At 55.5% G+C, this 9,847-nt stretch overlaps 1 long non-coding RNA gene across 1 annotated transcript; it reads right to left on the bottom strand.

The window, feature by feature from the left end:
- Positions 1–4,443: 4,443 nt before the first annotated feature.
- LOC142819208 (uncharacterized) lies at positions 4,444–9,418 on the bottom strand. The gene is made up of 2 exons (XR_012897013.1): positions 9,317–9,418; positions 4,444–5,029 (listed from the first exon to the last, which is right to left on the bottom strand). It is a non-coding gene; the product is annotated as an uncharacterized LOC142819208 (long non-coding RNA).
- Between the last annotated feature and the right edge of the window lie 429 nt (positions 9,419–9,847).

Genomic DNA, 9,847 nt, shown 5'->3' on the forward strand with positions numbered 1-9,847 from the left:
GCGGCGGGACCACGTGGTCCCGCAGTCCGTGTTCGTAACTGCGGATCCGACATAAGTCGGATCCGCATAAGTCGGGGACTGCCTGTAATCCCTTTTAAGTGTTTTCCTTTTTCCCTTCGATTTGATTCGGTCTGCCTCCCTTCAGTGATTAACCTCGGGGCCCTCCCGTCACCTAAGAAAGATGCTCTGACTTCATTAAGAGTTAATGGGAGCTGTCGGAGGTTTGAAGGATTGTGCTGGAGATGGCACTGGGAGGGTGGGGGAAAGAAATATATTCTCGGCAAAGTTACATTTTCATGTAAATTGTTTAAAGATTTAAACGGTTTCTATTAAGCAGGGTCACGGGGCCTGGACGCAGGGCTAAATTAGTCCTTTTGCAGAAGAGCAGAATGTAAAGGAAAAGGGATAAAGTGAGCGGTTAATTCATTCTTCTCTTTCTTACTTCGTCTCAACCTCCTCTTGTTCCTCTCTGTCCTCTTGCCTCCTGCCTTCTTCAGTCCTCTGGGATCTTCTCTCTTTCTGTCTCCGTTCCCCTCCCTTCATGGGACTGCTCTCTCTAACTGTCTGCCTGTCTTCTCCTCTCCTCGTCTCTCTCTTCCTGGAACTGATCCATCGATCTATTGAATACGGGCAGAGAGCAGGAAAGAAAGGAGGGTCTCTCGTAGGTCCCAGTTTTTGATTGAATCCCACCTAACCCTGGCCTGGCCCAGCCAACCCCAGACAGCAGCCCTGTGTCTGCAGCGCTCAGACCCTGTATGGGAACCTGCTGTGCTTTTGATTGGAACGCCCCCAGGGCGTGAATAAATCCAGATGCTGCAAGAACCGATTATTGGTTAATCAACAGCACGAGAGGCTTTGCCGCCTTTCAGTTGCATTCAGGGGTGGAATCTCCATCCCTCGAGGTGTTTAAGTCCCAGCTTGATACAGCCCGGGCTGGGCTGATGGAGTCGGGGTGGGTCCTGCTTTGGGCCCTGGGATTCTAGGCATCTATGATTCAAGGAAGGGTCAGGAGAAGGTGAGGAGATTGCTCCTTTTCTGCACTGTGTTGGCCGGAGCTGGGCAGGGGGCTGCACAGGCTGTTTGGGAAAAGGTGTCAGGGTATCTCACACCATGGGCCCCCTTCCTAGAGGCATCTTCAGCTGCTTCCCCATGGGCCTGGCCTGCGGTGGGAAATAAGTTCTCTCTTCGTAGCCATCTTCAAGCCTGTTCAAGCCACCTTTGCTGGCTCTGTGTTGCGCTGGGGGTGGGGCGGCCCGCCATGGCGTGGTGTTTGCACCGCAGACACTGCTCCTCTGAGACAGGCTCATCTCGTTTTCCAGCCAGCAGTCAGATGCAAATGCACAGACACAGGCGGCCGTCCCCAGGGGCTGTTGGCCCCGGTTCTTGCAGCAACAGGGATATGGCCACCCCGGGGCCCTGTCTGCTGACTGGTGTCGGGGTTTGAGCAATGGGGCTGTTTAACGGGAGCGCAGACATTAAGGCTCGGGCTGCCCAGGTGTTGGCCTATGCCATGTAACTCCACAGGTATTCACATGCAAATCCGCCTTCGCACGGCTGGTCACAGGCACGTCGCTGTTCGCGGGAAGGCCCGTTTGCCTCTGCCTGGTTTGCCTTCTGCCAGGGCCTTTGTGCAGACAAGCCCGCGCCTTGGCCTGAGTGGCTACAAAGCATGCTCTGCTCCAGCGCCATGAGTCAGAGGGTTTGCCGAGCTCTGTTCGTGAATCATTCTGTGGAGAAGCCCCCTGAGGTCAAACGCTCCAGCTGCATTTCAGGGAACCAGCAGGACAGCGGCAGAAGGCTGCTCCCCCCACGACACCCGGATGGCAGCAGGTCCCTGGCGGCGGTGACAGGCGTGAGTTTCAAGGCGCGAATCGGAGCATTTCGCCCCCGGCACATCTCCCTGACAAGAGCGAGGCAGGCGTCCATCCGCCGGGGAAGGAGGCATTATCTCCGTTACGGATGAGGGGACGTAGCCAGAGGGGCAGGTTGTACCTCCCTTAACCCGGACTCCCTGGTCTGGCAACATCTGTGGGCAGGCATGGACCACGGATGTTCCTGGACCCCCGAGCCCAGGAGCAGGGAGGTCTGGCAGCAGGGCAGGAGCTCAGTAGGGGGCACTGGCAACCCAGGAGGCGTGGGGGACAGGCTGCACAGTAGCAGTGGTCGTGGAGTACAGCGCCAGCAGCGGCGAGGGAGATCTGGCCCTGGCCTTCCGCCCTGGCTGTGCAGCTCTGGCTGTGGCACTCCACCCCGGCAGCCCCGGGGCCGGTGGCATCTAGAGAACCCCGAGAGGGTGGGGGCAGGCTTGAGCCCTAGCCCAGTGGCAGCGCAGGCCAGGAGGGAAGGGACCTTCCCTGGTCCAGCAAATCCCCTCACTCAGGACCAGTCAGGTCCCAAGGGTGCCCGGCCTGCGAGGTCCAGCCTGTGCCTCCACCCGGTGGGTTTAGTCAGCATAGCACAGCAGCCAGATCCGTTCGGACATCGCTTTCCGGTCCAAACAAGAGACCGACCCAGCCCGGAATAACCAATAGCCCATGGCTTGATTCAGGGCAGGGCCTTGATGGTGGGGCTCACAGATTTTGAGTGTCTGGCACTAACCCTGACTATGGCCCTTCCCACATTTACCCTCCTCTCTGCTTTTTTCATGGAAACTTTCCAATTTGCTCAGTTTCATCCCGATGAAGAATTGGCCCCATTTTTGAAATCTCAGAAATGTTTGTGGGACTGGAACAACCCGTCCGGCCCAGCCCTGAGGATCGCACATTGCCGGGACGTTGGTAAGACCAGGGAGGGTGAATGGAAAAGCGGAGATGCTGTGCTGGGGTCTCACTGGGGTGAGGAGCGGTGGGAGAGCAAAGGAAAACGACGGAAGAAAGGAGACGGGCGAACGGGGTTCCGGATGCAGCTCTGGAGTGGGGCTCTTCCCGTCATTCCCAGCTCCCGTGGCCCTGTCCCATTTTGCCCAGCACAGCCCCCGTTTCTTGCCGGGCCATCAGCGGGGACAGATCAAGGGGGGACAGCAGCAGCTGCAGCTGCTCCAGGTGCCTCTCCATGGTGGCAGGGTGGCTCAGGGCTGTGAAATGACGTAGCTGCTGGCCAGGCTGGAGGGCGGGGACAGAGCATGGAGCAGACTTGGTGGGCGAGGCGCTGGGGCCAGCAGCCTCAGCTGGGGGAGGGGGGGGGCAGGGGGACTCCATGGAGATTGTCAGCGTCCTGCTTTTGAAATGCTGGGTGGGACGGGTGGGACTGCCTCCCCTTCCCCCTCCATAGCTTTGGTGCCTTCCAAAGTGCAGGCAGCATGGGCACCAGCTAGACCCCCTGCCCATGGAAAGGCATGTGCATGTCCGGCCCCGACTGCGTCCGCCACTTGAGCCAACGGAGGCCAGTTCTGGGGCCAAGTGTGACAGTCCATCCAGCAGGGGGCAGTGGCTGGCAGATGTGCCCAGGTGCCAGGTACGTGAGCCCACCTCACTGCTCAGGTGGGGCCGCAGCAATGAGGTCGCCGCGGCCCAGCAGTTACACAGTGGGGGACTCCGCTGGCCGGGTGCTTGCGATAGCTTGCTCCGCCGCAGCCCGGATTCACTCTCCTTTGGGCCAGGTGGCCGGACACACCCGCTTTCTCCAGCTTTCCCGGGAACCGGCTGATTGGGCAGTGCTGGAGGGGCTGCCTGGCAGGCTGGGGAAACGCTGGGATGGGCGCCAGGATTCTCGCAGGACATCTTCTCTATCTGCGACAGGCTGTGGGGTTCGGTGGCTGGGTGCGGACACACATCCCTGTGCTGCCCGTACCTCTGGCCAATACCTGGTGCCCCAGAGGGAGTGAACAGAACAGAGTGATCCGTCCCCTGGCACCCATTCCTCACCTGTGACAAACAGAGTCTAGGGACACCACTCCTACCCATCCTGGCTAATAAGTATTGATGGACCTAACCTCCATGAATCTATCTAGCTCTTTTTTGAACACTGTTAAAGTCCTGGTCTTCACTACATCCTCTTGCAAGGAGTTCCACAAGTTGACCGTGCGCTGTGCAAAGAAAAACTTCCTTTTGTATGTTTTAAACCTGCTGCCCATTAATTTCATTTGATGACCCCCAGTTCTTATGTTATGGGAACAAGTAAATAACTTTTCCTTATTCACTTTCTCCATGCCTGTTATAATTTTATAGACCTCAATCCTATCTCCCCTTAGCCTCCTCTTTTCCAAGCTGAAAAGTCCCAGTATTTTAATCTCTCTTCATATGGGACCCGTTCTGAACCCCTCACCATATTTGTTGCCCTTTTCTGAACCTTTTCCAATGCCAATACATCCTCTCTCAATCCTCAGCTTTCACCATGCTGCTGCACCGACCATGCCCATTTGACAGCTGCCGCACCGGGCGGTGAGGCGGGCATACGCATGCACCGACAACCTTCCCCTACCCCGAGGGGAAGCTGGCATCACCACAGATTCCACTGTTTATTCTAAAGCTTCTCCCGGCTCGGTTTCACCTCACTGGGAGGGTGCTGCCCGGCTGCCATCTTCATCTCTTCCTTCGCCCACCCCTGGTGCCTCAGGCTTAGATGGCTTCTTGGGCCGCCCCTCGGCATCGGTGAGGCCTCCGTCTCTCTCGTTGCCGTGGGGCCCGGCCTGCACCACTTCCCCACACAGCTGTCGGAAAACTGGCAGCCTGTCCCGGGATAAGAGCGGGCCCCCGCAGGCTTGGTTCTCATGGCTCTTGGAGAGAGTGACGAAGATGGGGAGACGCTGGAGGTGAGGGGGCCAGTAGGCAGCGGCCCGGCCCCAGTCAGGGAGAGGGGTGGATTGGTAGGAGAGGCTCGCTGGCTCCCGATAGGGAGCGTGGCTCTCAAAGCCAGCCGGAGCGTGAGCGGGGGCGATGTTCTGGCTGCCGTCCAGGAAGACGTATTTGATGATCCTGGACGTGTGGGCCAGGGCACGCCCGGGCAAGGGGGAGAGGTAGCCAGGCAAACTGTAGGAGAGATCCTGCCTTCCCCTCTGAGGAGCTGGCATTGTCATCACTGCTGCCCTCACCTGCGAAGAGACAAAGGGCCTGGTGAGATGAGGACCATGGAGGAGATGCCTCTCAAATCCCACCCCTGCCTTTTGCTAGCACAGCAGCAGCAATGGCTCCCTCTGCCCGGGAGTGACGGCTGAGGAGCAGCAGTTTGGCAGAAAAGGGCCTGGGGAGAACAGTGGATGAGAAGCTGGATGGGAGTCAACAGGGCACCTTTGTAGCCAAGCAGGCTAACAGCAGCTTGGGGGGCATTCGGAGGCGCATCGCCAGCAGATCCAGAGAAGTGATTGTTCCCCTTTATTCGGCTCTGGGGAGGCCACATCTGGAGTATTGTGTCCAGTTCTGGGCCCCCCCACTATAGAACGGATGTGAATGCATTGGAGAGGGTCCAGCGAAGGGCAACCAAAGTGATGAGGGGGCTGGAGCACATGACCTGTGAGGAGAGGCTGAGGGATTTGGGTTTGTTTAGTCTGCAGAAGAGAAGAGTGAGGGGGATTTGGTAGCACCCTTCAGCTTCCTGAAGGGGGGTTCCAAAGAGAATGGAGAGAGGCTGTTCTCAAGCAATGATCCCAAGTTGCAGGGGGAAGGTCTGGACTGGACACTAGGAAAAGCTGTTTCCCTAGGCGGGTGGGGAAGCGCAGGGCTGGGTTCCCCGGGGAGGGGGTGGAGTCCCCATCCCTGGAGGTTTTTAAGTCCCAGCTCGACAAAGCCCTGGCTGGGCTGATTGAGGTGGGGTTGGTCCTGCTTTGGGCAATGGGCTGGACTCGATGACTCCTGAGTCTCTGCAGCCCTGGGGTTCTGCGGTTCTGTTGATACTGGCTCTGGGCTATCAGAGCTAGTTCTGTAGTGCAGGGAGTAGCGGTTCATGCGTGGAGATCTAGAGATGCTGGGGTCAGACCCATGGCCTGTAGGGGCCTAGTGACCACTGCACAGCAAACACCAGGGTGCTTGTGCCAAGCCAGGGTTTCCCATTCAAACTGGGGTTTATCGTGGGTACTGACAACCTAGGCTGAGATTTCCAAAGCTGCTCAGGAGATGCAGTGATGCCCAATTCCTCTGGATGCCGTGGGGGCTGTGCACCTACAGCTCACAGGGAGTGGTGAGAATCGCTCCGATCATGTTCAGATTCATGGGCTGGACCCTATCACTGGCGATATTGCAGAGCAGGCTGGATAGACATGGACCAGGGATGGTCTATATCAGTGTTTCTTAAACTACGTTCGCGGGACAGTGGTGCTCCATGAACACCTCCCAGGTGAGCCGTGACCTCTTCTCTGGTTTTATTACTTCTTCGGTTTTGTCTTTTTCTGTCTGACAACAATTTTTTTTGAAGAAAATGTTCATAGGTGTTCCGCATAAAAATATTACTGTTTGGTGTTCCGTGGTCTCAAAACGTTTCAGAAACACTGGTCTAGATGGTGCTTGGTCCTGCGGTGAGGCTGGCGACTGGACTCGATGACCTCTCGTGGTCCCTGCCAGTGATTCTGTGAGTTGCAGAAGTGGGCTCTGGAGGGATTACTGGTATCCCCTGGTTTTCCCCCGGGTTTGCTGAGCATGCACAAGGAGAGCTCAGCTTCAACAAGTACTTTGGATACTCAGAACAGCAGCAGCCGCTGGAGAAGTGAGGCCGGCTGGGTTGTTAGCACGCCGTTCGCGCTAGCCTTGATCCAATAAGTGCTGAGATCAGTGGGAAAACGCTCCATAATTGGGATTTGGCCCTGGGGCCTGTCTGGGACATGTTATTTGTTGTGTGTAATAGGTGGCCTAGGACACATGACTTTGAATCATAGAATCATAGAATAATAGGACTGGAAGGGACCTCGAGAGGTCATCGAGTCCAGCCCCCCGCCCTCAAGGCAGGACCAAGCTCCGTCTACACCATCCCTGACAGATGTCTATCTAACCTGTTCTTAAATATCTCCAGAGAGGGAGATTCCACCACTTCCCTTGGCAATTTATTCCAATATTTGACCACCCTGACAGTTAGGAATTTTTTCCTAATGTCCAATCTAAACCTCCCCTGCTGCACTTTAAGCCCATTACTCCTTGTCCTGTCCTCAGAAACCAAGAAGAACAAATTGTCTCCTTTCTCCTTGTGACACCCTTTTAGATATTTGAAAACCGCTATCATGTCCCCCCTTAATCTTCTTTTTTCCAAACTAAACAAGCCCAGTTCATGAAGCCTGGCTTCATAGGTCATGTTCTCTAGACCTTTAATCATTCTTGTCGCTCTTCTCTGTATCCTTTCCAATTTCTCCACATCTTTCTTGAAATGTGGCGCCCAGAACTGGACACGGTACTCCAGCTGAGGCCTAACTAGTGCAGAGTAGAGCGGCAGAATGACTTTGCTTCTGCTCTTTGTCTGAATCTTAATATGCCTAGCCATCTGTGGACTACGTCCTAGCAGGGTATACCCAGCCAGTCATGTGAGCAATAGATTGATTTCTGGACTATTGCTGGACTGGTCCAGAGTGGCCTGGTGAATGGCGTTCCATCAGAGAACATCCATTCACTGAAGCCAACTTTTCCGGGGGAAAGGGTCAGTGTGCATGACAATTTCCGCAGCTCCAGAATAGAAAGGCTAGTTGAGCACAGAGTGACCTACAGCTCAACAGTTAGGGTGCTCATGTGCCATGGAAGACACCTGTGTACAGGTCCCTGGGCTGGACCAGGCAAAGCTGGGGCTTGGACATGGGGTACCTACATCCCTAGCTCAAGTCCTACCTGATTCAGAGGAAGGACTTCATCCTCAGTCTCCCACATCCTACCGAGTGCCATGGCCACTGGGTTATTGGCCGGCATGGAGAAGCTCTCTCTGTTTTGTCTCAATGCAGAACAGTAAATAAAATGAATCTCGAACATTTTACAGGGACAGGAGAACCATTCCCCACCCTGCCCCAGTGATACCTGAAGTGACATTTGGGAGGTGGGGTGCTTTTCAGTGCCTGCTATTGAAATAGGGACGGATCTTCTTCTGGTGTAAACACATCACTCCAAGAAGAGCCTCGCTGGGACATTTGGGATCAGCCCTAGTTGTAATTCTAGAATTCAAGTGGGCATGAAAGAGACGTAATGGCCTGCAGACCTAATGCGGGGAGGGCTGCATTTCTCCCTTACCGCAGTGGCTTCCACCCTTCTGTCATTCAAAGACCCCTATGCAATTTCAAACGGAGGTGCAGATCCCTTTGGAAATCTTAGACATAGTTTGTGGAGTGCCAGGGGTCGGTGACCACAGGCTGGAAAGCCCTGTGCATTGCTCCATTGACTCAATACTCTGCTCTCTCCAGGAATTTCTACTGTAGAGTAAGCACGGAGTCATTGAGCACGGGGGCTGGGATTTCAGATTGTAGCTCCCTTCACCAGGAGGCCAGTGTATTCAGGGGTTCTGCGCCTTCTGTCCCGGTAATTGGGGCTGGATCATGCAATGTATGATTTCATTGACACCGAGCGCAGCCGCATCTAATCAGAGCACAGGTCCTGGGGGCTGCGGGCTGCCCTGATCCTAAAGAGCCGCTCACAGACATCAAACATTTAAACAAAGCAGACGGAGGCTAAATTATTCAACTCCCATGACGTGAAATATTTCTCTGCAAGGAGACGAGCGCTCTGCTTGCCTGGCTCATTGTGTCTCCACAGGGTGCCAGACACTCTGAGGCTCACTCCGCCTCTCCCCAACCCCCAGGAACTACTCAGAACGATTGGAGAGTTCCCACTGCGAGGGAAACATGGAATATTTATGGCCTCCTTCAATTAGAGATGCCGAGACCATTGAACGGCCTAGGCTGGCGTCTCTCCCGGCTTCTTTCCACAGAGCACTAGATCTCGCTCGCAGAAGGTTGTCAACCCAGAGCGGATCAATGGTCCACCGCGTTTGGCCTGCTGCTTCCAGCAGTAGCTAAAGCTAAGTGGCTTCAGAGAAAGGCCTGCCTCCAACTTCACTCCCACCCCTAAACGCTGAATGTTAGGGGAATTTTGCAGGGAGTGCTGAGACTGAGTTGGAACCCTCTTTAGAGAACTGTGCCCATTTCTGGAGCCAGCCCCTTTCAGTCTAGAGATCAGATGCTTCTGCCACCTTCAAGCGCTGCGTGCTGCTGTGAGCTGAACTGGCGGAGCTTTGGAGATGCGGGTTCCGCTAGAAAAAAGGGACCGAGCTCCCCAGGGCCGATTTGGGATGCGGTGGGAGGAAATAAATGACATGGGGGCTGGGACAACCTGATTCTAAACTCCCGCCCCCACCTGCGCCCGCCTGGGCAGAGGAGCGAGTCAAGCGTTCCTGGGGGATTTGATCTGCCTGGGAGACTTACTGTTCCAAAGCGGCCAAATGTGGAGCTGCGTTTTCGGACGGCTGCTGCACAGGACTGGCTGCAAACCACCCCGCCCGGCTTTGGGAGTTATTGGCAGAGGTCATGTGGCACCATTATGACATCACGCCGCCGTGCCGGGCAAGGTTCTGGGTGTCGGGTCCTATCAGGGGCCCGATGCTGCCCTCAGTGAGACGAGTGTCATTTGGGCACAGCCGTGAGCCGGGCCATGTCGGCTCTGTAAATAGGGCGTAAAGATTTGGCTTCCCTCCCACTGATCTGCCGTGACCTGGGGCAAGTGGCTCTATCACCTCTGTGCCCATCCCCCTCACACCCTTGCTGGTCTTGCCTGTTTAGACTGTAAGCTCCCCCGGGCAGGAACAGTCCCCTGCTCTGTGTAGATTCAGCATCTAACCCAGGCCTTTATCTGCAGCTTTCATAGTACTGTCAGGGAGACTGTGAAGAGAATTTGTTACCAAAGTCTTGCATCTGAAGCGTGAGTCTGCCAAGAGCTGCACTGTGGACACTGGTAGT

The sequence above is a fragment of the Pelodiscus sinensis genome, chromosome 21 (assembly GCF_049634645.1).
Source record: "Pelodiscus sinensis isolate JC-2024 chromosome 21, ASM4963464v1, whole genome shotgun sequence".
Classification (NCBI taxonomy): Eukaryota; Metazoa; Chordata; order Testudines; family Trionychidae; genus Pelodiscus; species Pelodiscus sinensis.